The sequence below is a fragment of the Pongo abelii genome, chromosome 12, assembly GCF_028885655.2.
Source record: "Pongo abelii isolate AG06213 chromosome 12, NHGRI_mPonAbe1-v2.0_pri, whole genome shotgun sequence".
Taxonomy (NCBI): Eukaryota; Metazoa; Chordata; class Mammalia; order Primates; family Hominidae; genus Pongo; species Pongo abelii.
The window spans coordinates 50,983,222-51,007,950 of record NC_071997.2 but is presented as its reverse complement, the minus strand read 5'-3'; the positions used below and the strand labels follow the sequence as shown (position 1 = coordinate 51,007,950).

The 24,729-nt window shown below is 41.4% G+C and overlaps 1 pseudogene; it reads right to left on the bottom strand.

The window, feature by feature from the left end:
- Nucleotides 1-1,992: 1,992 nt before the first annotated feature.
- Nucleotides 1,993-8,832, bottom strand: LOC100444309 (ankyrin repeat domain-containing protein 11-like; annotated as a pseudogene).
- Between the last annotated feature and the right edge of the window lie 15,897 nt (nt 8,833-24,729).

Here is a 24,729-nt window from a genome sequence, read left to right as displayed (position 1 = left end):
GCCCTCAGTTCTGGTTGTTTCTTTTCCATATATATATATATATATATATATGGAATATATATTATATAGTATATATAATTCTAATCATATATAAATTAGAATCATGTATAACTCGGCCAATTCACTCTATCCTTTTGCAGTTAACAAGCTTTGCCTTAAAAATTCAAGGTCTCAACCATAAATGGACTTCATATACATCTTATCCCAAATTACTTTGAATGGAAATTTTGGATATGAGGCTGTGAATGGGTAGGGAATCTGGTGCTGGAGTTGGGATGGAATGAAGGAGCAGAAGTTGTATTGTGCCTTGAGTTATGAAACACCAAAGTAGGATTACTTTTTTCCAACTCCAGGTTCCAGAAACTTTGCCATTCTCTACATGAATCCGTGGCTGCATTGAGCTATGATCCATTGCTGAGACCATGATTCCGAGTTATTTTATGGAAGCCTACCCTGTTATTAATGACAGAGAATGTGTCTTAACACTGGAACTTCAAATTTACATTCCTATGGAATGAAATGGGTAATTAGTGGGTTACACTAATGAATGGAATAGGTAATTAGTGGGTCAAGAAGACTCATGATTTGTAAATTAAAGCATAGGGTATAGCAAACAGGGTGACTTAATTATTGACACATTTTTCTTACACTTATGCTTAATCTTTTCTGTTTGATCCTTCTTCATTCTCACTGTAACACCAGGAAATGATTAACAGGACCCCTCCTTCATGACAAAATGAGCTGAATTAGGCTTAGCTTTCTACTTACCACCACATTTTCCCTGGACCTCTCTTTCAGAGAATTATCTGACCCAACAACTGAATGGGTTTTTCCCTTTATAAATCCTTTGTAACTCTAAAAGTTTTACTCAGTGTGCTGTCTCAATTTTATGCTCCTGATAATGCTGTTCTGACAATGACCAACTCAGAACTCTTCCTATCTATGGGCTGTGTGTGTGCGTGTATGTGTGTGTGAGCATCGTGTGGCAATTTCAGTTGTTGTAGTAGCTATGTATTGAGTTATAAGGAGGAGAAAATAAAAATTAAACAATTTCTAACATCAAATGAGTTACTTCCAGGAGTTTAGCATCTTACAGACTGTGCCAGAGGCTTCTGCCACATGTTTAGCTTTTTAAAAGATTAATTTATGTATTCCTTTACACATAGCTGAAAGTGATGTTACAGTACAGAAGTTATTTACAACTGTGCAGTAATGTGTTGCAAACTAAATTATCTAAAAGGCAGCAAAAGTACATTGTGAATTTATATAAAACTATACAGCGTTTGCAGATACACTTTTTATATGATTATTGGCTCTGTAGTGTTTCAAGTTATGTTCTCAGAAAGAGAAACAAAATGCCCAAGATTAAAAGAAAAAAGATATGAACCACGTGGATTTGACTCCATTAAAAACAGTACGGGGGTCCTGGTTCTGTGTCCCTCTGCCTGGGCAGGTGGCACGGCCAACGCCCTGCTCCGCACCAGGTCCTAAGCCCAGTCTGAGGTCGTTGCAGCTCTGTGGCAACAGAACCGTGGCTGGGACGGCACTCCTGCCCCTCCTACCTGGAGGTCACTGTTTGTGAGACATGGACAGCTTAATTTTATTTTCTTTAGTTGATCAGAATGGAACAAAAAAAAATTAAAAATCCACTCCATTCTCCAACTCCTGAAATGCCTCTGCAGTTGGCTGGAGAAAAGGGTCCAAAGATTACCATTTTCAGACAGAAGCTGCCACGTGTGCCCCCGGCATGGTCTTCTTGTCCCGCCAGGGCCGGTGAGGCTCTGGGGGCTTTGCCCCCGCCGCGGCAGCTGGTAGACAAGAGACGTGTTTCACCTCCTCGACGTCTGGACCAGTCTGGAAGGGATGGAGACGCTGTCGCATCTCTCTCGGGGTCTCTCCCCACCCGGGTGGACGTGGCGCTTCCTCCTCGGCCCCTGGGGCTCAGCAGCAGCCATGTAGCCCTCGCCTGCATCCTGCAGTCATCCCGCGGTGTCACACCAGCAACAACATAAAGTCGTCGTTGACGTCGACCATGGGCACGTAGAAGGAGGGCACCTCGTTCACGCACAGGGACTAGTGCCAGCAGGGTCCAGCTTCTGCACTTTCAGCTGCCACTCCATCCTCTGCACGGCGTTCAGGGCCGCGGCCTCGTGCTGCTGCCACGTGAGCAGGTCTTCATGTGGTTGTACTTGTGGTCCAAGTCATGGAGCCAAGAGATGAACTGGCGGGTGTTGAGCCGGTCGCGCACTGACTTGTTCTAGTGGCGCTGGCTCTCTAGGGGCATGTTTTAAACCTCAGAGTCCAGCAGCATCATGCAGGCACTGAATGGCACTGCCTGGTTGGCGATGGTCCTGGCTGCCCAGCAGTGAACCTGCAGAATCTCCTGCTCATAGGACATTTCAGCTTCTACCGCTCGATGCTGTGCTGCAGACGCAGCTTTTCCCGGACCGCCTCCTGCTGCCTGAACAGCTAGTTCAGGGACTCCGCCAGCGAGGGAGGGGGTGCAATCACGGGCATGTGGAGCTTGCTGAGCGACTTGCCGTCCAGGAGATAGGAGCCCGTGTAGGTGACGTATTCGGCGTACCACTGGGTCGCCTGTGGCGTGATGCAGCACAGAATCTTGAGCTTCTCCTCGATCTTCTTCCTGATGTGCAGGAATTCGAAGTAGGGGTTGTCCCTGTCACTGTGGTAGGGCTAGATGGCGTCCAGCTTGATGATGTCCACGATGGTGGCCAGCGTCTGCTGGATCACCTCCCGCGTCTGCTGCGTGGACGTGTTCAGCTGCTGGGTGGAGTGCTGGAAGCGGCGTTTGCGCGGATGCTGGGCTGGGCGTAGTCCTCCTCCGAGCCGCGTGCCTGGGGCACACTCCTTGGAGTGAGGTGTGCCCTACTTGCTCTGGTTCACGAGCATCTGCCGGTTCCTGGTGATGCACTGAGGGATCTACCCCACTCTGGGGGCTTTCGGGGCTTCGACCAAAGTTCTGATTCTGTGGCTTCTGGGTGGATGCCGCAGGGAGGGCCTTCGGCTGGGGCGGCAGCACGGGAGACCTCAGTGTTGTCGTAGGGGCCAGCGCTGTCCGTAGTCTGGGCTTGTGCCACAGTGTCCATGGGGGGCAGGGGGCGTCGGGGGCACAGAGGGATGCGGCGGGGGTGGGGGAGTTCAGCCTCGGCCCCCTGGTCTCCGCTCCCCAATTGGCAGTGTTCAGTGGGAACGGGTGTGGGCTCCATGCTGGAGTCCAGATCCCCAGAGGCCTTCTCTTCTGGCACCGCCTCTGCCTCCGTAGCTTCTAGAGCCACGTCCAGCTTTGGCTTCTCTGAGGGCTCAGACTCGAGCTCTGTGGGAAGCTGGGTGGAAGCCTGGTCAGGAGGCAGTGACGGCTGCTCCTCAGCCACTAAAGCGGAAACATCCCCACCCTTACGACCACAGGGGCCCCTGGAGGGATCTTTTCTGAAGGAGCAAGACTTTCTTCTACGGGTTCTGTTTCAACATCTGGGACATCTTTAGTCTGCAAGGGAAGCTCCGGCAGTGAGAAGGACCCCAGGTCCAGGTCGTCCTCGGGGCCGGCGAAGGCGTCTGCCCGGGGCATAGGCTCCACCTGGCGGAGGGTAGACAGGCTGTGGCTGTTGTCCAGGAGGCTATTTTCCAGGGGTTCCAGAGCCTCCACCTGAGCCACAGTGGTTACAGGCCTCAGGGGCCATGTCCAGCGGAGCTTCCGGAAGTGACTTGCAGTTGCTGAAGAAGGATTCCAGCCCGGAGGGAGGGGCGTAAGGAGCCGCCTCTGAGGTAGAGATGGTGGCGGGGACGACTTCCACCCCGTCTTTGACGTCCTCCAGTCCTGGCTCAGCGATGAGCAGAGTGTTCTGGGAGAGAGAGGTGGAAAGGGGGTGGGTATAGCACCTCTGAGGTGCTGAATGGCCCTGGGGCTGCAGAGTGGAGGGAGTCCGCGGAGCAGAAATATTTTGGGGACTCGGGGAATCTCTGTAGAGACTTCAGCAGGAGGTCTGAGCCCACAGGCCAGCTGACAGGGTTTTCAGAGGCGCTCCGGATCAGGCTGGAAGCAAAGGCCTGCTCGGCGGGGTGGGCCCACTCGACAGGCTCCTGGATGATGACGGTGCTGACCCTCGTCCAGGGGCTCCAGGTAGCTGGACTCGGGGGGATGATGGGGGCTGTAGCCTGCTGGTCCTCGGTGGCGTCCAGGTGCAGGGGAATGGCCCCTTCGAGGGAAGGAACCAGCAGCTTATCTCTGGGGGAAAGGGAAGGTTTTGCTTATAAATTTGAGAAGACGCCCTCTGGAGACGGGGTGACAGTAACGATGGCAGAGCGTCGACTTTGGGAGGGGAGGCCATAGTCTGTGGAATATTACCCTGGGGACAAACAAGCAAACTTCTCCACGGGAACCGGGGGCGGGGGCACCCTGTCTTCCATCTAGTGCCGCAGGGGAAAGTCGTAGCTGGAGGCGGCAGGAACGTTCTGCTGCCTGAGGAGCTTGTCTTCCACGCTGAATTCCTCCTAGGGAGTCCTTCTAATATTGGCAGAGACCTAGCGGTAAAAGTTTATGGAGAGAGGCTTGGCAGGAGCCTGGCTGGCGTTTTCCAAAAGGCCACTTGATGCCGCGGAGAACCTGTCCAAAAAGGAGGGGGCAGGCGCTGGAGGGAGCAGTGGGCACGGGCGTGGAGTGCGGGGAGTGGGCGCAGTCGAACACAGGGTCCGTGTAGTCATCGGTGCTGCAGGACGGGGTTCTGGGCGTGTGCATCACCTCCTCGTAGCTGGGGCAGGACAGCACCGACGTAGGGGTGGGCACGCCAGTGGATCGGCTCTGGTCAGGCCTAGGAGATGCAGGCAGGACCTCTTGTGAGGCCCTGCGACCCAGTCTTTGGAGTCTGCACCTGATCCCGGGTGTAGCTTATTTTCGGCAGCAGGTGGAATAGGAGTCAACTCCTTGAGCTTTTTGTCTTTAAAGGGAGGGTCCAGCCCCGGAGGTTTCTTGGCAGGAATGTCCAGACCCTTCTTCTGCCGGTCGTCTGCTGGCTTCGCCCTCTCCTTGAGGTTGGGGTCTCTGGACTGGTGCCTCAGCTTCTCCATCTGCTTCATCCTCTCCTTGTGCCCCTTGTGGCGCTCCTCGATCTCCAGGTCCTTCTGGGAGAACATCCTCTGGAAGCTGGTCATCATCAGGTCGCCATCCCCCCGGAGCTTTTCCCTTGGCCTGGCATCTTTCTTGCCTGGGTCTTTGGAGGGCGATACTTTATCATCCCCTTTGCTCATCTTCACAGAGTCGCCCTTTTCTTTCTCTGCACTGTCCTTGAATTTCTCCTTCAGTTTGGCCTCCCTGAGCCTCGGGTCCTCATCCCTGGACTTGTCTTTGAGTGCGCGGGGAGGGCTGTCCTTGTCCCTGGCAGTGGGCTTCTGCTTGGTCCCTGTGATGCCGCAGGAGCCAGTCTGCATGCCTGTTCCGGTTCCTCCTCTGCTCGTCTGTCAATTTCTCCCTTTGTTTCTCTCTCTTATTCTTCACTTTTAGGATGTTGATGGTACTAGATCCATAAGGCTTTAGTTCCTTTTCTATTTTCTTGGAAGGTTCTCTCTCCGAATCATTTTTATCTTTCTTTTCGGTAGAAAATAATTCAATCATTTTATTTAGCCTATCTTCTATGACAGCTTTCATGTTGTAAGAAACTCCATAAGCAACCATCTCCAGGAAGTCCTTTTCATACTGGCCGGAGTCCTTCCTGCTGCCTCCCTCCTTGTAATCTCTGCCCTTCTCTTTCTTCTCGGCCTTTTCTTTCTTAGCTGTCTCTCTCAGTAGTGGCTCTACTTGGATGAGGATGAGGAGTGTCTGTGCCTCTCCTTCTCTTTCAGCTTCTCTGGGAGGCAGGCGCTCTCCCTGGCCTCCTACTTTACGGGTGGCTGCTTGAGAGAGACCTCCAGGAAGGCAGTCATCCCTGGCTCCTGCCCTCAGTCTGTGAAGCTGTCAGAGGAGACCTCACTGATTTTATCATTGGAGTCTTCTCTGTACTCATGGAGAGCTTCTTCTTCCAACTTTTCAAGCAGGCTTTTTTCCATGTCAGCACTTCTCAAGGACTTCCTCTCCTTGGAATATTCTTTATCTGACTTCTCTTTGTGTTTGCTGTTAGCCTTGTCTTCAGCAGACTGTTTTTTTTCAGCCTTCTCAGGGAGCTTCTGTTTATTTTTCTTATCTTGCATGGAGTCCACTGAAGCTCTTTCCTTCCTGTTCTTATACTTTTCTGGTACTCTTTAACCTTCTTCTCCTTGTGCTTTTCAAGGACTTTCTCTTTTTTGTCTGTCACTCCGTCAGCAGCCCCTGTGTCCTTTCTCTTGTCTTTGGGCTCCTTTTCCTTTTGCCTCTTGGGGTGCTGCTCATCAGAAGAGGACTTCCTGTGTCTGTCAGAGGCATAGGCCTCCGGCCCTTCCTCCTTCTCCTAGAGGTCATCCACCCTCTGCAAGTCACTGGCCTCTCTGATCTTGAACCTACTCCCCATGTAGTTGTCTTTGTCATCCTCACTCTCTTCTGTGAATACGTCTGCGACGTACCAGCTTTTCTCCTTGCCTTTCTTGTCATTTTTTTTTCTTTCAGAGAAGTCTTCTAAGATAATCCCAGAGAAAGTCTTCTCCTTTTTTTCTTTCCCTTGGTCAAGAGACACTTTCCTTTTTTTTTCTTTGCCATGTGTGTACTTATGTTTTTTCCTTGGTATCTTTTTTCTCTTTAAAACATTTATCAAATTCTCTGTCCTTCTGACATTTTTCGAGGATAGATTTCTCACTTTTGTCCTTGTTACTGGACTTCTGTTTATATTTTTCTGGATTTGTTTTCTCCTTCCTTTCCTTATCAAGGCCGTCATTCTTTTCTTGTGCTGGTTCATGCGGTTCCCACAGCTCCAGGCCCTTCCCAAAATCGCAGTCAGACTTTTCCTTGAAGACACTCTGGTAGCCTCACTCCTTCAGCTCCTCACGGTGTGCGGTGTGCCTCCTCTGGCTTGGCCCTGCTGTCCCTGTGCTCCTGGGAGCTCTGGAGGGTGTCCTTTTTGTCCTGGCTGGCCTCTGCGGACTCTCTCTCCTCTTCTTGTCATTTTCCAAAAGGTAGCCGGGGACACTTTATGCTTTTCAGTCTGGTCTTTTCTCTTCTCAGAGTTTTTATCCAAATAGTCCTTGTCCTTTTGGAAGAAGGTCTCTCTGTAGTCTCGCTTCTCCCAGGCTCTGCTGTCCTGCTTCCTGTCCTGGCTGTCCTCCTTCACTGTTTCTAGGATCAGCTTGGCCACAGAGTCATTTTTCAAGTCCCTGTAGTCTGTCACTGCAGAGTCCCAGCTGTCCCCCCTCTTTGAAATCAAAGGATGAATCAGACAAGTCAAAAAACCACCAATCTGGCTGATCGTCAGAAAGGCTAAATTTGATGTCTTCATTCTCCGGAAACTGATTTTTATTAAAATATTCATCAAAAGCAGAATCGTCCCTATAAACCTTTTCTTTTTTGAGTTTTTCTTTATCTTCTTTAAAAGTCTTCTCCTTCTCTTTTGAAACGTTGTCCTCTTTTAAATCATTCTTTTTCTCTAATTTTGAGGGCCAGTCTTTTGACTTATTCTTTCTCTCCTCTTTGTACAGTCTCAGTTTTTCTTCTTTTGAAGACTTTTCTTTCAGAGATTTCTCCTTTTCTGCTTTATTCGAACAGTCTTTCTCTTCTTGGAAAGATCTGCTGATATCTTTGTTCATGTCTTTGACTCTCTTCAGTGATTTTTCATCTTTGGAGACCTTAATGATCTCATCTTTAAAGAGCCATTCTTTCTCTTCTGATTTCATTTTGCTAAGTTTCTCTTCTTTTTTAAAGTAGTCTCAATCATGCTTTAAACTTTTAACTTATTTTCAGTGGAAATATCATTCTCTAAAATATAGCCTTATCTGACTTTTGCTTGTAGTCCTCATATTCATACATAAAACGTTTCAATTTCAGCTCTTGGCTGATAGAACACTGTCCCTTCTCCTTGTTTTTGTGTTTGTGTTTTGTTTTATGTTTTTTTGACAACTTTCCCCTCCTTGTTCAGCTTGGGGATGGTGCCCTCTACGCTGGAGAGGAAGGGGCTTCTCTTCTCCAACAGGGAGCCCTGCAGCCTGCCCAGCTTCCTGTGCTCTGGCCTCTTCCTCACTGGCTTCAGCGATTCCACACTGGAGCCCCCAGAGGAGTAATCAGACTGGCTTGTCAGTCTCCTCCTTGTGGATTCTGATAAAGAACTGACCTCTGACCAAGCCAGGAGAGAAATGGTTTTCCAATTGTCTGTCTGCCAGTGCTTGGTGTGCTGGTTTGTATTGTTGGGGTTCTGCTTCTGGGTGGCAGAGCCCCCATGAGACGAGGTGGAGGAGGCAGACGGGGAGATGAACAGGGAGGGGTCCTTCAACACCAGCGGGGAACCCTTGAGGCAGCTGGAGCTCCCCATGGAGTCCCTGTCATCCTCCCCCTTCTCTGAGGACTCACTTTCCGACTCTGAGGAACAGAACTTGTCAATCCATTTTCCAAAGCGAACCTCTCTGCCATTTGTTTCTTTCCTTCACTTCTTTTTCATTTTTTTTTTCCTTCTGCTGCTTGGCATTAGAAGCCTCTCGTTTCTTACTACCAGGCAATATTGTATGTGCTGAGAGTCTCAGCTTCTCTCCTGTCCCCATGGTGACACTCACGTCCTCCTCGTCTGATGTGTCTGACAGGATATGATGGGAAGCTTTCTTTGGTGCAATAGCGTTATTTTTAGTGTAACTTTTAACCTCCATTTTGGGTATAGAGATAAAACTATTGGATTTTGTTTCTTTTCTGTAATACTTTTTTAACAGGTTCATTCAGAGCACCTTTCTCTTCTATTTCAATGACTCATAGATATATGGTAAAAAAAAAAAAAAATGCCTCGGATGGCTTCTTCTACTCTTTCAACAACCTTCTTTCTAATTATGGCTACTTACCACTTCTCTGCTTTCATGAATATCTAACCTGTGTTCAATAACCACAAAGCATCAATTATCAGCTAATACCTATTCTACATCTTGCAGATAAATAATGGGGTTTTATATACTATTTTAGACCAGTGTGAAAAGGATCTTACATGTTTCACTTATATTACTAAGTTGTAATCACTTTTTAGCTTACCAGTTTCCCTAAAGAGAATATAAGCTTCAAGATAGCACCACCAACAAAAAGTCAATTTTGTATGTCTACCTTCTTGTAATAGAGTGAATTATTGTTTCCAATTTATCAGTTCCATGTAGCAGTTATTTACATACTCATCCTCATACCATTGTCATGTCTTCCTTTACCTCCATTGACTTGGTGCTTGGCCACAATCACTTGTTTTCACGAACATAATATTAATTGACAAGATATGAGTGAACACTTGAAATGAGCATGTATGATTGACTTTGTGCTCTTCTCCTACATCTTTTTCCATTGGCAGCACCACCTTGCACTTCCTCTGGTCAAAGGATAATGAATAACACTTAGAGCAGACCTAGAACAACCTCAGACATTGGGGCCAAACACAGCTGAGCCTAGCCTAGATGGCTAAACCTGAGATGATGTGAAGACATCTGTGATACAGATATAAATGCTTATTTTTGTATACCACTGAGATTTTCTGGTGGTTTATTTTGTAGCATTACGTTTAACTCTCTATATTTATTACACTGTTTACAATGTAGTAGGTATCTCAGCATTTGTTTAAAATGAACAAAATGACCATTATTTAAATCAACCCATGAAACAGACAGACACATTTAGGTAGAAGATACTGCACTCAATAATCATAACAAGATGGGAGTTTTTAAGAAAACGCATATGGATAGATCAAAGTATGTCCCCATCACATGGCCAAATACTGACTAAAGTTGTTAAATGAAGAAGATGTTGTATCATCTATTACTCTGGATAAAAAAAATCTAGTTGGAGTGATAGAACTGAGATGGTGAAACAAATGGTAGAGCTAAGTATGAGTGTGTTTAAGTTTATTAGATGTGCAGCAGAGCTCCAGAGTAGATGGAGATCACTGTAGACCAGAAAAGAAGTCTTAGAAGAGGGGGACCTAGAGCAGCACTTCTAAAAACTTCTAGGATTTAGGAAGAAGGAGGAAGAAAGGGTAATTCTAGACAGAGAGAGGAACACATAGAAAACTGTGCAGGCAGGCAGTTGAGAATGGCCTGTGTTGGTGGGAAAGAGTGTATACTGGAAAGCAGGTCAAAATTAAAATGAGAGAAAGTGGCATAATTTGAGTAGGATCAAATACTGGGTGACAGTGAATGCCAACTAAGAGTCTGAAAATGGTCCATATGGAATCAGAAAAACACTGACAATTATTGGGCCAGAAAATGATATAGTAAAAGAAAAATTGCTCTGGCAGAAGTATTTAGAGTTGTTTGAAGAAGGAGAAAATAAAGATAATAGAATCACAGTGCTAGGTAGTGTACTTATGCAAACCTTAGCCTCATAACCTGAGATTTCTTTTTATACCACAGGCAAAAACATGAGTGTTCTCCAAAGTTATCATTTTCTCTATTATGTAAATTTGGAAGAGAGTTTAAAAATTAAGCAGCAGGAGGTTGAGTGGTTAGGAAAGAACAATATTTTGGTACATCTGGACTTTGAGCCAGATTCTTTTCTCTGAACTATGTTCATTATCTGAGACACTGATTGTAAAGACCACATTACCCAATGTAGGTGCAAAAGAAAGAGTTAATTAAAGCTATTCTTGAGGAGTTAGAAGAAAAGGTTTTTATTACCATGAGGCAGAATTTTTCCTCAGTTCTTAAGGAAGGCAGTCAGCTGAGCTTCTGCAAATCATAACCCAAGTCTTAAACTTAAACCTTACCATATTACTCATGCTCAGTAACATAAAAGTGGTATCATTGTTGCTAGCAAATTAGAGGTCTTCAAATTGCTGAAAGAGACATAGAACAAGAGTTGAATCAATTATCTCATATTTAGGGTGTGTGTGTGTGTGTGTGTGTGTGTGTCTTCATAAATATTATGTAAATATGTTAGAATTTGATTTTGGGGCATTTTCCAAACTGTTACTAACACCTATCTCTATATATTCATTATATACCTGATAAGATGCCTCTGTTACTTTTAATTTAAAATGTATTTTTATAACATTATGGACTTTTTGAGCTGAAAGAGATTTTATAGAAATCACATCCCATCTTGTCACCGTCGGAAGTGGAATCAGTTGTCTTAGCGGTGACTGCAGTGGTGGAGGTAGGCTGGAGAGCTTTTATTTTAGCGTTTCTTATTAACGATGCCACTGTTCATTGATCACTTAGGGCTTAAAGTCTTACAATCATCCCTGACTTCTCCCTTCTCTCATTCTCACCTGGTGTTGATTCTGATACTGAAATGTCCCTTATTTCTGACTCCTCCTTTAAACTCCATTTGAAACACTCTACTTTATACCTCCATTGTCTCTAAGCTAGAAAATTTCAGTAACCTCACAATTTATTTCTGTGTCTATTTTTTTTGTTTTTGTCCTTCTTACACATTGTTCTTTCTGAAAGTTATCCTTGATTATACAATTCCTGATTTAAAAAAAATAATAATAGATTCTATATCTCATTACATGCCAAATAAAATTCAAGGTCTTTAAGTTACACAACAGCACTCTATGATTTGATCCCAAAACACAACTTCAATCTTATGCCTAATATATATATGGCCAACTATGAGCCAGATACTGCTTATTACTGGGCAAATGTGTCTCATGTTTTCCAACCTGTATAAGAACTTACTGCATCAGAACCAATATTTATGACGCGAACTCTCAACAACAAAAACAGTCTGATTTATATTTAAATTATTTGGAGAAAAAAAGTGTATGTATTTTTTATGTGTATATATACACACACATATGTATTTGTAATCTGATTTTGAAAGATTGTCATCATAAATGGCTATAATTTATAACATTTTGAATATTAATTTGTATGGAATGCCTCAAGTTTTTTAAAAAGTTAATTAGTTATTATACCATCCTAAATATTACTCTTTTCTTTTTTTTGCTTTAATACATTAATTGGCTTTTTATACTGATTTTGACAGAGAATCACAACATTTTCTCAAATTACAATCAATGTTCTCATGTCTGTATCATATCAAAAGTGTTTTTCCTTTAAGAACCAAATGTATTTTCATAAACTACTTTCCATTTATCAAATAATCTCATAGAGTTTTCCACCTTTTACTTATCAGCTCTTGCTCACATATGGCAAGTAGTCCATTGTCACGGTTAAGAGTTTGAGCTGTGCAGGCAGATTGCCTCCATTATAAAAATGTTTCTCTCACTTAGTAGTTTTATGACCATAAGAAAACTGTATAACCTTTGTGTGCCTCAGTTTTCTCATGTAAAAATAAGGATAATAATATTTCATATGTTGTTTATGAAGATTAACTAAGACTATACATATACGAGCCTCTGAACAGCATCTGACTCATAGCTCTCACTCAATAAGTATTAACTATTATTATTATCCACAATTAACTGCCCTAAAACCTAAAGCTCAAATGTCCCCTTTAGCTATTTTATTCTCAAGTTATATCTGAACTTCCAACAATGACACAGAAACTTTCTAAAAACATTTTGCATTATGTTTTAATTAAATGGACTGAAATTTATGAGAAAAAAATAATATCCTACTATTGTAATAGTAGTAGATAAAGTAGGTAGGTGTTGTAAGAATAAAATGAAGTATTCTTTACTTACAATAAATTGTAAGTATTCAAAGTAATACTTTGAATACTTGAAAGTGAAAGTTAATACCTATAGAAAGAAACCAGATTCTTTTTGTTTTCTCAACTTTTATTTTAAATACAGGGGTACATGTGCAGGTTTGTTAACATGATTAAATTGCATTTCGCTGGGGTTTGGTGTATAAATGATTTCATCACCCAAATAGTGAGCATAGTATCTAGTAGGTATTGTTTTCGACTCTCACCCTCCTCCCACCCTTTCCCCTCAAGTAGGCCCTGGTGTCTGTTGTTCCCTTCTTTGTGTTCTTGTGTGCTCAATATTTAGCTACCACTTATAAGTGACAAGATAAAGTATTTGGTTTTCTGTACCTACATTAATTCTCTTAGAATAATGGCTTCCAGCTGCATCCATGCTGCTGCAAAAGACATAATTTCAGTTTTTTATGTCTGTGTATTATTCCATTACAGAAACAGCCTTCTTAATATTAGAGTCTGCTCAAGAATTTTGACCTCATAATTATCATGGTTCTACCACCTAACAGGGATTTTGAATGATTTCAAGAGGAAATAAGAGGCATGGACAAATTAGATGCCTAGATATTGTCTTTATATCTGTCAGCTTTGTACCTGATACTGGAGACTAGCTCTCTGTAGTATAGACATATTCTTCCCAGGCTGTTCTAGGAGACAGAAAAAAGAAGATGCCTTTACATAGCTGATTTCAGTGTTTCTTAAATGTTACCATGCATCAGAATCACAGGAGGGCTTATTAAAATAGTGATGGTGGGAGGATTCAAGATGGCTGAATAGGAACAGCTCCAGTCTGCAGCTCCCAGTGAGAGCAACACAGAAGGCACGTGATTTCTGCATTTCCAACTGAGGTCCCCAGTTCATCTCATTGGGACTGGTTGGACAGTGGGAGGGCGAGCCAAAGCAGGGCAGGGTCGCCTTACCTGGTAAGTGCAAAGGGTTGGGGAGTTTTCTCCCCTACCCAAGGGAAGGGAAGCAGTGAGGGTCTGAGCCTGAGGAACTCCAGCACAGATAACTGCGCTTGCCCCACAGTCTTCTCAACCCACAAACCAGGAGATTCTCTCTGGTGCCTACCCCACCAGGGCCCTGGGTTTCAAGCACAAAACTGGGCGGCCAATTGGGCAGACACCGAACTAGCTGCAGGAGCTCATTTTTTTTCCATACACCAGTGGTGCCTGGAACACCAGTGAGACAGAACCGTTCACTCCCCTGGAAAGGGGTACCGAAGCCAGGGAGCCAAGTGGTCTGGCATGGCAGGTCCCTCCCCCACAGGGCCCAGGAAACTAAGATTCACTGGCTTGAAATTCTTGCTGCCAGCATGACAGCAATCTGAGATCCACCTGGGACATTCCAGCTTGGTGGGGTGGAGGGGCGTCTTCCATTGCTGAGGCTTGAGTAGGTGGTTTACAGTCACAGTGTAAACAAAGCCAGTGGGAAGTTCGAACTGGGTGGAGCCCACTGCAGCTCAGCAAGGCTGCTGTGGTCAGACTGCCAGATTTCTCCTCTCTGGACAGGGTATCTCCGTAAAAAAGGCAGCAGCCCCAGTCAGGGGCTTATAGCAGACTTAAACGTCCCTGCCTGACGGCTCTGAAGACAGCAACAGACCTCTCAGCACAGCGTTGGAACTCTTCTAACGGTCAGACTTCCTCCTCAAGTGAGTCCCTGACCCCTGTGTATACTGACTGGGAGACATCTCCCAGTAGGGGCTGACAGACACCTCATACAGGAGAGTTCTGGCTGGCACCTGGCAGGTATCCTTCTGGTACAAAGCTTCCAGAGGAAAGAACAGGCAGCAATCTTTGCTGCTCTGCAGCCTCCACTGGTGACACCCAAGCAAAAAGTGTTGGGAGTGGACCTCCAGCAAACTCCAGCAGACCTGCAGCAGAGGGGCCTGACTGTTAGAAGGAAAAGAAACAAACAGAAAGGATTAGCATGTCCACACAAAGACCCCATCCGAAGGTCACCAACATGAAAGACCAAAGGTAGAGAAATCCACAAAGATGGTGAAAAACCAGTGCAAAAAGGCTGAAAATTCCAAAAACCAGAATGCCTCTCCTCCTCAAAGGATCATAACTCCTCGCCAGCAAGGGAACAAAACTGGATGGAGAATGAGTTTGACGAACTGACAGAAGTAGACTTCAGAAGGTGGGTAATAACAAACTCCTCCGAGCTACAAGAGCATGTTCTAACCCAATGCAAGGAAGCTAAGAACCTTAAAAAAAGGTTAGTTGAATTGCTAACTAGAATAACCAATGTAGAAGAATATAAATGACCTGATGGAGCTGAAAAACACAGCAGGCGAACTTCGTGAAGAATACACAAGTATCAATAGCCAAATCAATCAAACAGAAGAAAGGATATCAGTGATTGAAGATCAACTTAATGAAATAGAGGAGACAAGATTAGAGAAAAAAGAATAAAAAGGAATGAACAAAGCCTCCAAGAAATATGGGTCTATGTGAAAAGACAAAATCTATGTTTGGTATACCTGAAAGTGACGGGGAGAATGGAACCAAGTTGGAAAACAATCTTCAGGATACCCAGGAGAACTTTCCCAACCTAGCAAGACAGGCCAGCATTCAAATTCAGGAAATAGAGAGAACACCACAAAGATACTCCTCGAGAAGAGCAACCCTAAGACACATAATCATCAGATTTACCAAGGTTGAAATGAAGGAAAAAATGTTAAGGGCAGCGAGAGAGAAATGTCGAGTTATGCACAAAGGGAAGCCCATCAGACTGACAGCGGATCTCTCAGCAGAAACCCTACAAGCCAGAAGAGAGTGGGGGCCAATATTCAACGTTCTCAAAGGAAATAATTTTCAACCCAGAATTTCATATCCAGCCAAACTAAGCTTCATAAGCAAAGGATAAATAAAATCCTTTACAGACAAGCAAATGCTGAGGGATTTTGTCACCACCAGATCTGCCTTACAAGAGCTCCTGAAAGAAGCACTAAACATGGAAAGAATAACCAGTACCAGCCACTGCAAAAACATTCCAAATTTTAAAGAACATCGACACTATGAAGAAAATGCATTAACTAATGGGCAAAACAACCAGCTAGCATCATAAAGACCAGATCAAATTCACACATAACAATATTAACCTTAAGTGTAAATGGGCTAAATGCACCAATTAAAGACACAGACTGGCAAATTGGATAGGGTCAAGACCCATCAGTGTGCTGTATTCAGGAGACCCAGCTCATGTGCAGAGACACACATATGCTCAAAATAAAGGGATGGAGGAAGATCTACCAAGCAAATGGAAAGCCAGAAAAAAGCAGGGGTTGCATTCCTAGTCTCTCATAAAACAGACTTTTTTTTTTTTGAGACAGTCTCGCTCTGTCACCCAGGCAGGAGTGCAGTGGCGCAATCTCGGCTCACTGCAAGCTCCGCCTCCTGGGTTCATGACATTCTCCTGCCTCAGCCTCCCGAGTAGCTAGGACTACAGTTGCCCGCCACTTCGCCTGGCTAATTTTTTGTATTTTTAGTAAAGATAGGGTTTCACTGTGTTGGCCAGGATGGTCTCGATCTCCTGACCTCATGGTCTGTCCGCCTCGGCCTCCCAAAGTACTGGGATTACAGTCGTGAGCCACCGCACCTGGCCAAAACAGACTTTAAGCCAACAAAGATCAAAGGAGACAAAGAAAGCTATTACATCATGGTAAAGGGATCAATTCAACAAGAAGAGCTAACTATCCTAAATATATATGCACCCAATACTGGAGCAACTAGATTCATAAAGCAAGTCCTTAGAGACCTACAAAGAGATTTAGACTCCCACACAATAATAATGGGAGACTTTAATACCCCACTGTCAATATTAGACAGATCAACAAGACAAAAGGTTAACAAGGATATCCAGGAATTGAACTCAGCTCTGCACTAAGAAGACCTAATAGACATCTACAGAACTCTCCACCCCAAATCAACAGAATATACATTCTTCTCAGCACCACATCACACTTATTCTAAAACTGACCACATAATTGGAAGTAAAGCACTCCTCAGCAAATGTAAAAGAACAGAAATCACAACAAACTGTCTCTCAGACCACAGTGCAATCCAATTAGAACTCAGGATTAAGAAACTGACTCAAAACCGCACAACTACATGGAAACTTAACAACCTGCTCCTGAATGACTACTGGGTAAATAACAAAATGAAGGCAGAAATAAAGATGTTCTTTGAAACCAATGAGAACAAAGACACAATGTACCAGAATCTCTGGGACACATTTAAAGCACTGTGTAGAGGGAAATTTGTAGCACTAAATGCCCACCAGAGAGAGCAGGAAAGATCTAAAATCGACACCCTAACATCACAATTAAAATAACTAGAGGAGCAAGAGCACTCAAATTCGAAAGCTAGCAGAAGGCAAGAAATAACTAGGATCAGAGCAGAACTGAAGGAGATAGAGACACAAAAAACCCTTCAAAAAATCAATGAATCCAGGAGCTGGTTTTTTGAAAAGATCAACAAAATTGATAGACCACTACTAGCAAGACTAATAAAGCAGAAAAGAGAGAAGAATCAAATAGACACAATAAAAAATGATAAAGGGGATATCACCACCAATCCCACAGAAATACAAACTACCATCAGAGAATACTATAAACACCTCTTTGCAAATAAACTAGAAAATCTAGAAGAAATGGGTGAATTCCTGGACACATACACCCTCCCAAGACTAAACCAGGAAGAAGTTGAATCTCTGAATAGACCAATAACAGGCTCTGAAATTGAGGCAATAATTAATAGCCTACCAATCAAAAAAAGTCCAGGACCAGATGGATTCACAGCCGAATTCTACTAGAGATACAAAGAGGAGCTGGTACCATTCCTTCTGAAACTATTCCAGTCAATAGAAAAAGAGGGAAACCTCCCTAACTCATTTTATGAGGCCAGGACCATCCTGATACCAAAGCCTGGCAGAGACACAACAAAAAAAGAGAATTTTAGACCAATATCCCTGATGAACATTGATGTGAAAATTCTCAATAAAATACTGGCAAACCGAATCCAGCAGCACATCAAAAAGCTTATCCACCATGATCAGGTCGGCTTCATTCCTGGGATGCAAGGCTGGTTCAACATACACAAATCAATAAACATAATACATCACATAAACAGAACCAATGACAAAACCACATGATTATCTCAATACATGCAGAAAATGCCTTTGACAAAATTCAACAGCCCTTCATGCTAAAAACTCTCAATAAACTAGGTATTGATGGGATGCATCTCAAAATAATAAGAGCTATTTATGACAAACCCACAGCCAATATCATACTGAATGGGCAAAAACTGGAAGCATTCCCTTAGAAAACTGGCACAAGACAAGGATGCCCTCTCTCACCACTCCTATTCAATGTAGTATTGGAAGTTCTGGCCAGGGCAGTCAGGCAAGAGAAAGCAATAAAAGGTATTCAAATAGGAAGAGAGGAAATCAAATTGTCTCTGTTTGCAGATGACATGATTGTATATTCAGAAAATCCCATCGTCTCAGCCCAAAATCTCCTTAAGCTGATGAGCAACTTCAGCAAAGTCTCAAGATACAAAATCAATGTGCAAAAATCACAAGCATTCCTATACACAAATAACAGACAAATGGAGAGCCAAATCATGAGTGAACTCCCATTCACAATTGCTACAAAGAGAATAAAATACCTAGGAATCCAACTTACAAGGGATGTGAAGGACCTCTTCCAGAAGAACTGCAAGCCTCTGCTCAAGGAAATAAGAGTGAACACAAACAAATCGAAAAATATTCCATGCTCATGGATATGAAGAATCAATATAATGAAAATGGCCATACTGCCCAAAGAAATTTTTAGATTCAATGCTATCCGTATCAAGCTAACACTGACTTTTTTCACAGAATTGGAAAAAACTACTTTATATTTCATATAGAACCAAAAAAGACTCTGCATAGCCAAGACAATTCTGGACAAGAAGAACAAAGTTGGAGGCATCACACTACCTGACTTCAAACTATACTACAAGGCTACAGTAACCAAAACAGTATGGTACTGGTACCAAAACAGATACAGAGACCAATGGAACACAATGGAGACCTCTGAAATAACATCACACATCTACAACCATCTGATCTTTGACAAACCTGACGCACACAAGCAATGGGGGAAAAGATTCCCTATTTAATAAATGATGTTGGGAAAACTGGCTAGCCATATGCAGAAAATTGAAACTGGACCCCTTCCTTACACCTTGTACAAAAATCAACTCAAGATGCATGAACGACTTAAATTTAACTAGAAATACCATTTGACCCAGCAATCCCATTACTGGGCATATACCCAAAGTATTATAAATCATTCTACGATAAAGACACATGCACACGTAAGTTTATTGTGGCACTATTCCCAATAGCAAAGACTTGGAACCAACCCAAATGTCCATCAGTGATAGACTGGATTAAGAAAATGTGGCACATATACACCATGGAATCATATGCAGCCATAAAAAAGGATGAGTTCATGTCCTTTGCAGGGACATGGATGAAGCTGGAAACCATCATTCTCAGCAAACTATCACAAGATCAGAAAACCAAACATCGCGTGTTCTCACTCATAAGTGGGAATTGAACAATGAGAACACATGGACACAGGGAGGGGAACATCACACAACAGGGCCTATTGAGGGGGTCCGGGGCTAGGGGAGGGATAACATTAGAGGAAATGCCTAATGTAGGTGCTGGGTTGATGGGTGCAGCAAACCACCATGGCATGTGTATACCTATATAGCAAAACTGCACATTCTGCACATGTAACCCAGAACTTAAAGTATAATAAAAAATAAAAATAAAATAGTGATGGCTGGGCCTTGGCCCCAGGGATTCTGGTCCAGCATTTTTTGGGCGAAGCGGAGGACTTGCATCTCTAACAAATTCCTAGGTAATACTGATGCCACTATCGAGATCCTAACTGAGAATAACTGCTCTACTCTCTTCAAAGTTTTCTTACCTTCATGTCATTGTCTCCTCTTATGTCTGTTCATTATTCCTCTCTTGATGAATACACTTATGTTTCTGTCTCTTCTTGAGAGAGAGCTTTGGCTTCCTTTGCACATATTCAATGACAGGCGTTGAAATGTATTGAAATTTCCCGTGTCTCACAAGTGGAAGAATCAGAAGCAATTTACAATATTTTCCCCAGACAGTTTCACTTTCCAACTATTCATCCTCTCCACTCCCTTAAAGATATCTTCCCTTGCTAGTTGATGTTGTTTGATTTTCTTCTCTTCATAACTCACAATACCTACTAGCTCATTTTCTTGTTTCACTCATTGTTACTTTCTATGGGTTATTTTCCGCCACATGACTTAATTATAAACTCTTTGAAAGTAGAGGACTTCGCCATATATTTTCTGTTTCAGCTCAGTCTTTAGTAAGTAGATGTTTCTTCTCCATGTGTTCTTATTTGTCATCAAATTTCTCTGATAGAGCCTTTCATGATGTCAACTAATAAGCAGGTAGAGTTTATGGCAATTTGCTTGGGTCATGGGTAGGATTGTAAGGTTTAGTAAATAAAAATGACACACCCTAAGGTAAGTTTGAAATTTAACAAATAATATTTTTAGTATAAATACATCCTGTGCAAAATTTGGGACATACTTATACAAATTATTTTGCTTTTCTGAAGTTCAAATTTTATGAGCATACTATAATTTATCTGGCAACCATTTTCATGGCTTCTCAGAACTTGATTCTTCAGAACGTCATTAATAGAGTCATATGAACATATCTTGCTCCCAGAAATAGCCCTTTTATAATATTTCATCATATCTTAGCCATGTGACTTTAGGTAAGATACCTAATGTCTTTGAGCTTCAGTTGACTCAAGATGAATGGAGATAAAAAATAAAAGTGTTCAAGCAGATATATAATACTTTCTCCAAGAATTCCAAGCTAATACTCACATAATGACCATTAATATCCTTGTAAATTGGTAACCTAGGAAGATTCCAAGGTATTATATTTAAAATATATACATATCACATATTATATTTAAAGCTCATGGTAAATTCTGTTAAGATATATTTCTCCTTGTTAGAAGAACAAACAAGTAGTAAGTTTTGGAATGTACAAGTCTAAGAAATAGGTTGTTAACAATTTTGGAGCTCCTGGGGCCACTGGCCTCATAGTTTGAAGCCAAGTCATCTGGTGAAAAGAAACAGAGAAAATCCAGACCATGGGTGTTTCCTTGGATCAGGCTCCCTGTGATCCCATGGCTCCTACCACTAAGTTTTTCACCACCAGAATCACTACCACACAGTCGTGGTTAATGAAATTCATCTCTGGGATCAGGGATTATATACCTGATTATATACCTTATAAGTTGGTCTCATTGGAGAGAATGAAGTGTGTGATCATAAAGTGAGATCTAAGATCTTTGCTTTCTCTAATATCATATAAATAAGTAATGCTCTGTTGCTAAAAATATATTATTTAACAGGTATCCTGGAGCAAGGTCTCATGAAATTGGAGTGTAGGAAACAGATGCCTGGGAAGAAAAACTAAGAGTGCTGATATAATTAACACATAGGCACCAGATAAATTTGCCTTTATTACTATTTTCCCAAGGCTGTCTCTGTCCCAGAAATATGGACAATTGTTAGGTTAAATCACAAAGAGATAAGAAAAGACAGAAAGTTCATCAACTCTAGCCTGTTATGACTTGATGCCCACATGCTGACCTTGGTTTGCTTTCAATTCCTCAATACCACACCTGTGTCTGCTAAAACTGACTGTGGTCTAGTATGCTTGACCCTCTTTAAAAGAGTGAATGGTTCTACTTTGTGCTTCATTTATCTTGAAACGAGACTCAAGATTGTTTAAGGTCATGAAATGTATCCTAGGTTCAAGCTGTGACAGTTTAGTGAATTCTAAATGAGTATTTCCTACTGTTTGCAATTATTTCTCAGCCTAGAAAAGATTTTTCGCTGGTGTCAGGATTTGAAGTTTCTTTATGTTGTTTTCAACTAAACATTATTCTCTCTCTCTCTCTCGGTTTTGTTCCTGATATCAAACGTGCTTCTTAATCAGGCTGTACTTGTCAACTGCCTTTCAAGTTACTACTGCAGACTCTTTCGAAATGTGTTTATTTTTTTATTGTGAAATTATTATTGTCTCCTAAAATGTTTCTGCTTCCTCTTTTCTCTCATTGAATTTTCATCTAATTTTGTTTTAAAATTAAACCAAATCAAGCAATAGTTGTGTTCCATGCCTTCTTACTTAAGGAATTGTTACATGCAAGCAACTAGCTTGTACAATTACATTTTGTAACATATATATTTGTTTTTAGTAAAAAGCTGGCTATAAACAACTTAATTATTTTCTTTACCTGTCTCTCAAATTGAATGTAGCTCCAGAGGTGGTATTTTGGAAATAAAGGAAAACAAAAACGAAAGTTTCTTATTTCTCGTCAATTAAGAAAGTAAAACATAAAAGATAATTTTGGTGTCCTTTTAGTAGAAATTATTAAAGAAAATTGTATCACAACTCCTCTTTTAAGTAGAACTTCATTTAGCCAACTGCAGCAGTATAATTGTGTCTTCAATTTAAATACCTATAGAACTAAAGGTTTTATCTGTCTTCTGTAAGATCCATCTTAGCAGAATAATCAAAAAAATCTAAGTACTAAAATACAGAAGTAACTTATTTCATTAATTTCCATTTGACTTCATGTTAGTAAACAGTTTGACGAATCTATATATTTTTATGTTTTAGATTAGCAGAATATAAGTTTTGTCCATATAGACATATATTTAGATCTGGTTTTAATGTTTTGATAAATCTGTGTATTCAAGTCAATGCAGAGTTTGATTGACATCACTTCCACTAAAACTATTGAAACATATCTAATGCATAATTGCCAAAGGTTTATTTCCTTATTACAACATATTTAACTGAGATATTATTTTTTAAATGCATACTCCTGGGGTCTTACACATAGTGGAATAAGAGAAATCATGTTACATTCATTATCTCAATTTATTTTTAAAATTCCCCAAACTTCTTCTCTAATATGATTTTCTGCACCCACACATTTACTTCCCTAGAGTTTTCCCAATTTTCACAGGTAAAGAGATAAATCTTTTAACAACTTTGAAATCAGGATAAGTGGCTTCTGCAACTAGATATTGTGACACCATATATATTACAGGCAAAACTAGTGTGAGAAGAGAAGTGACCAGCCAGTAATTCACCACACGTGTGGAGGAAAAAGAAATCAATTGATCAAGAAATAAATGTAAGCAAACCCAACAAATAATCATTGGCAACTTCATATATGGGGACTAGGGTAAAGTACAATATTGAGGTATTGCTGGAGGTATGAAGTTAGGGTTGTTAATCCTTGAGCCTCCTAAAATCTGCAAAAAAGGCTGACAAATTTCAACCCATTCTAAGCAATTGTGTCACCATTGTATTCACTGTTTCACTTACTGTAGATAGCATGCTAAGTATAATAAAATAATTTTCACTAATTTCAGCATTTGTTCAAAAGTGAAGGATATACTGCCAACAAAAGAGAAAAAATTAACTTGACACTTCTCAATAGCTCTAAATGACAGAAGCCAACCTGACACTTTTAGAATTTTAAAAATTAATTTTAATGAGGAATTATTTATAAAAATAAACTTCACCAATTTTAAATATACTACTATTTCTGTTGGTTCCTTCTTTCTCCTTTCCATTTGCAACCCCCATTACTTATATATTAAAACACTTATTCTACATTTCACTGAGGCTCGGTTCATTTTTCTTAGTGTTGTTCTCTTTTCTTATTTATGAATATGCATAATATCTTAAAGTTAACCAATTGTTTCTTACATCTGTTGGTAATTCATTCTCAATGTGTTTTTCTTTTCTGATATTATATTTTTCATTTTTATTAAGTTCAATTTGTTCTTTAATTCATGGTTATTTAACTTCTTTATTATGTTTCTTCTTTTCTTCATTTCTGTGAGCATATTTTAAAGATTTATAATACTTGTTTTACCTTGAATGCTAATCATAGAATCTTTATTTCCATTGATAGATTTTTTCATGGTTCTCTATTTTATTTTCATGCTTTTTTGCACACCTGACAATTTTTTATTGGACTTAAGTGTCAAATTTGTATTTCTAAAAAAGATATTGGATGTTGGTTTAGCACAGAGTTAATTGGCAACAGCTTGATTATTTCAAGCTTTGCATTTTATTATTTATTATGCCAAATACAAAGGAGCCTTTATTCTGAAGCTAATTTAGCCCTACTACTAAGGCGTATTCCTTCTGAGGACTCTTCCTAATGATCCTGTCTTACCTACAGGATTTGGTGAGCCTGCTCTTCTATGGTTGTTTTTTCTGCATCTTTGGAGAGTTTCATCCCATTCCCACATATCTTAGTACTCAGTGGACAAAGGGAGGAAACTGTAGTTCTCCCAAGCTGTCTTTCAGTGCAGTTTTGTCCTTCTGGTATTCTGCCTTACATATTCTAGTAAACTAAACCTCTCCAAATTCTGTTTTCTGTCACAGTATCAAACTCTGATCTCAAGAATGGTTGAAATAAACTATCAAAAATAAAATATGTCCACATTTTCAACTTTTTGAGTGACTCATTTAAAACTTTAAAGACTTTAGGGAATAAATTATGAGTATAGATAGCTCTGCAATGCTTCTGAATACCATTGTAGCTTAACATGAGGATAAAACTATAAAACATAGGGAAAAAACCTTACAAACTCTTTGTTATCATGCATAAAGATTTTAGAGCTTATATAATATGGCATTTTAACACATTTAGAATAAAGTACTAGATGTAAGAACTCTATAAAATTATCAAGTAGAATTTATTTAAAATTAGAAAAATGAGTCATATTGAGAATTACACTATTAAAATTCGTCTCATTAATAAGATAAAAAACATATGATGCTCTAAATAAATGGCCAAAAATCATTTTACA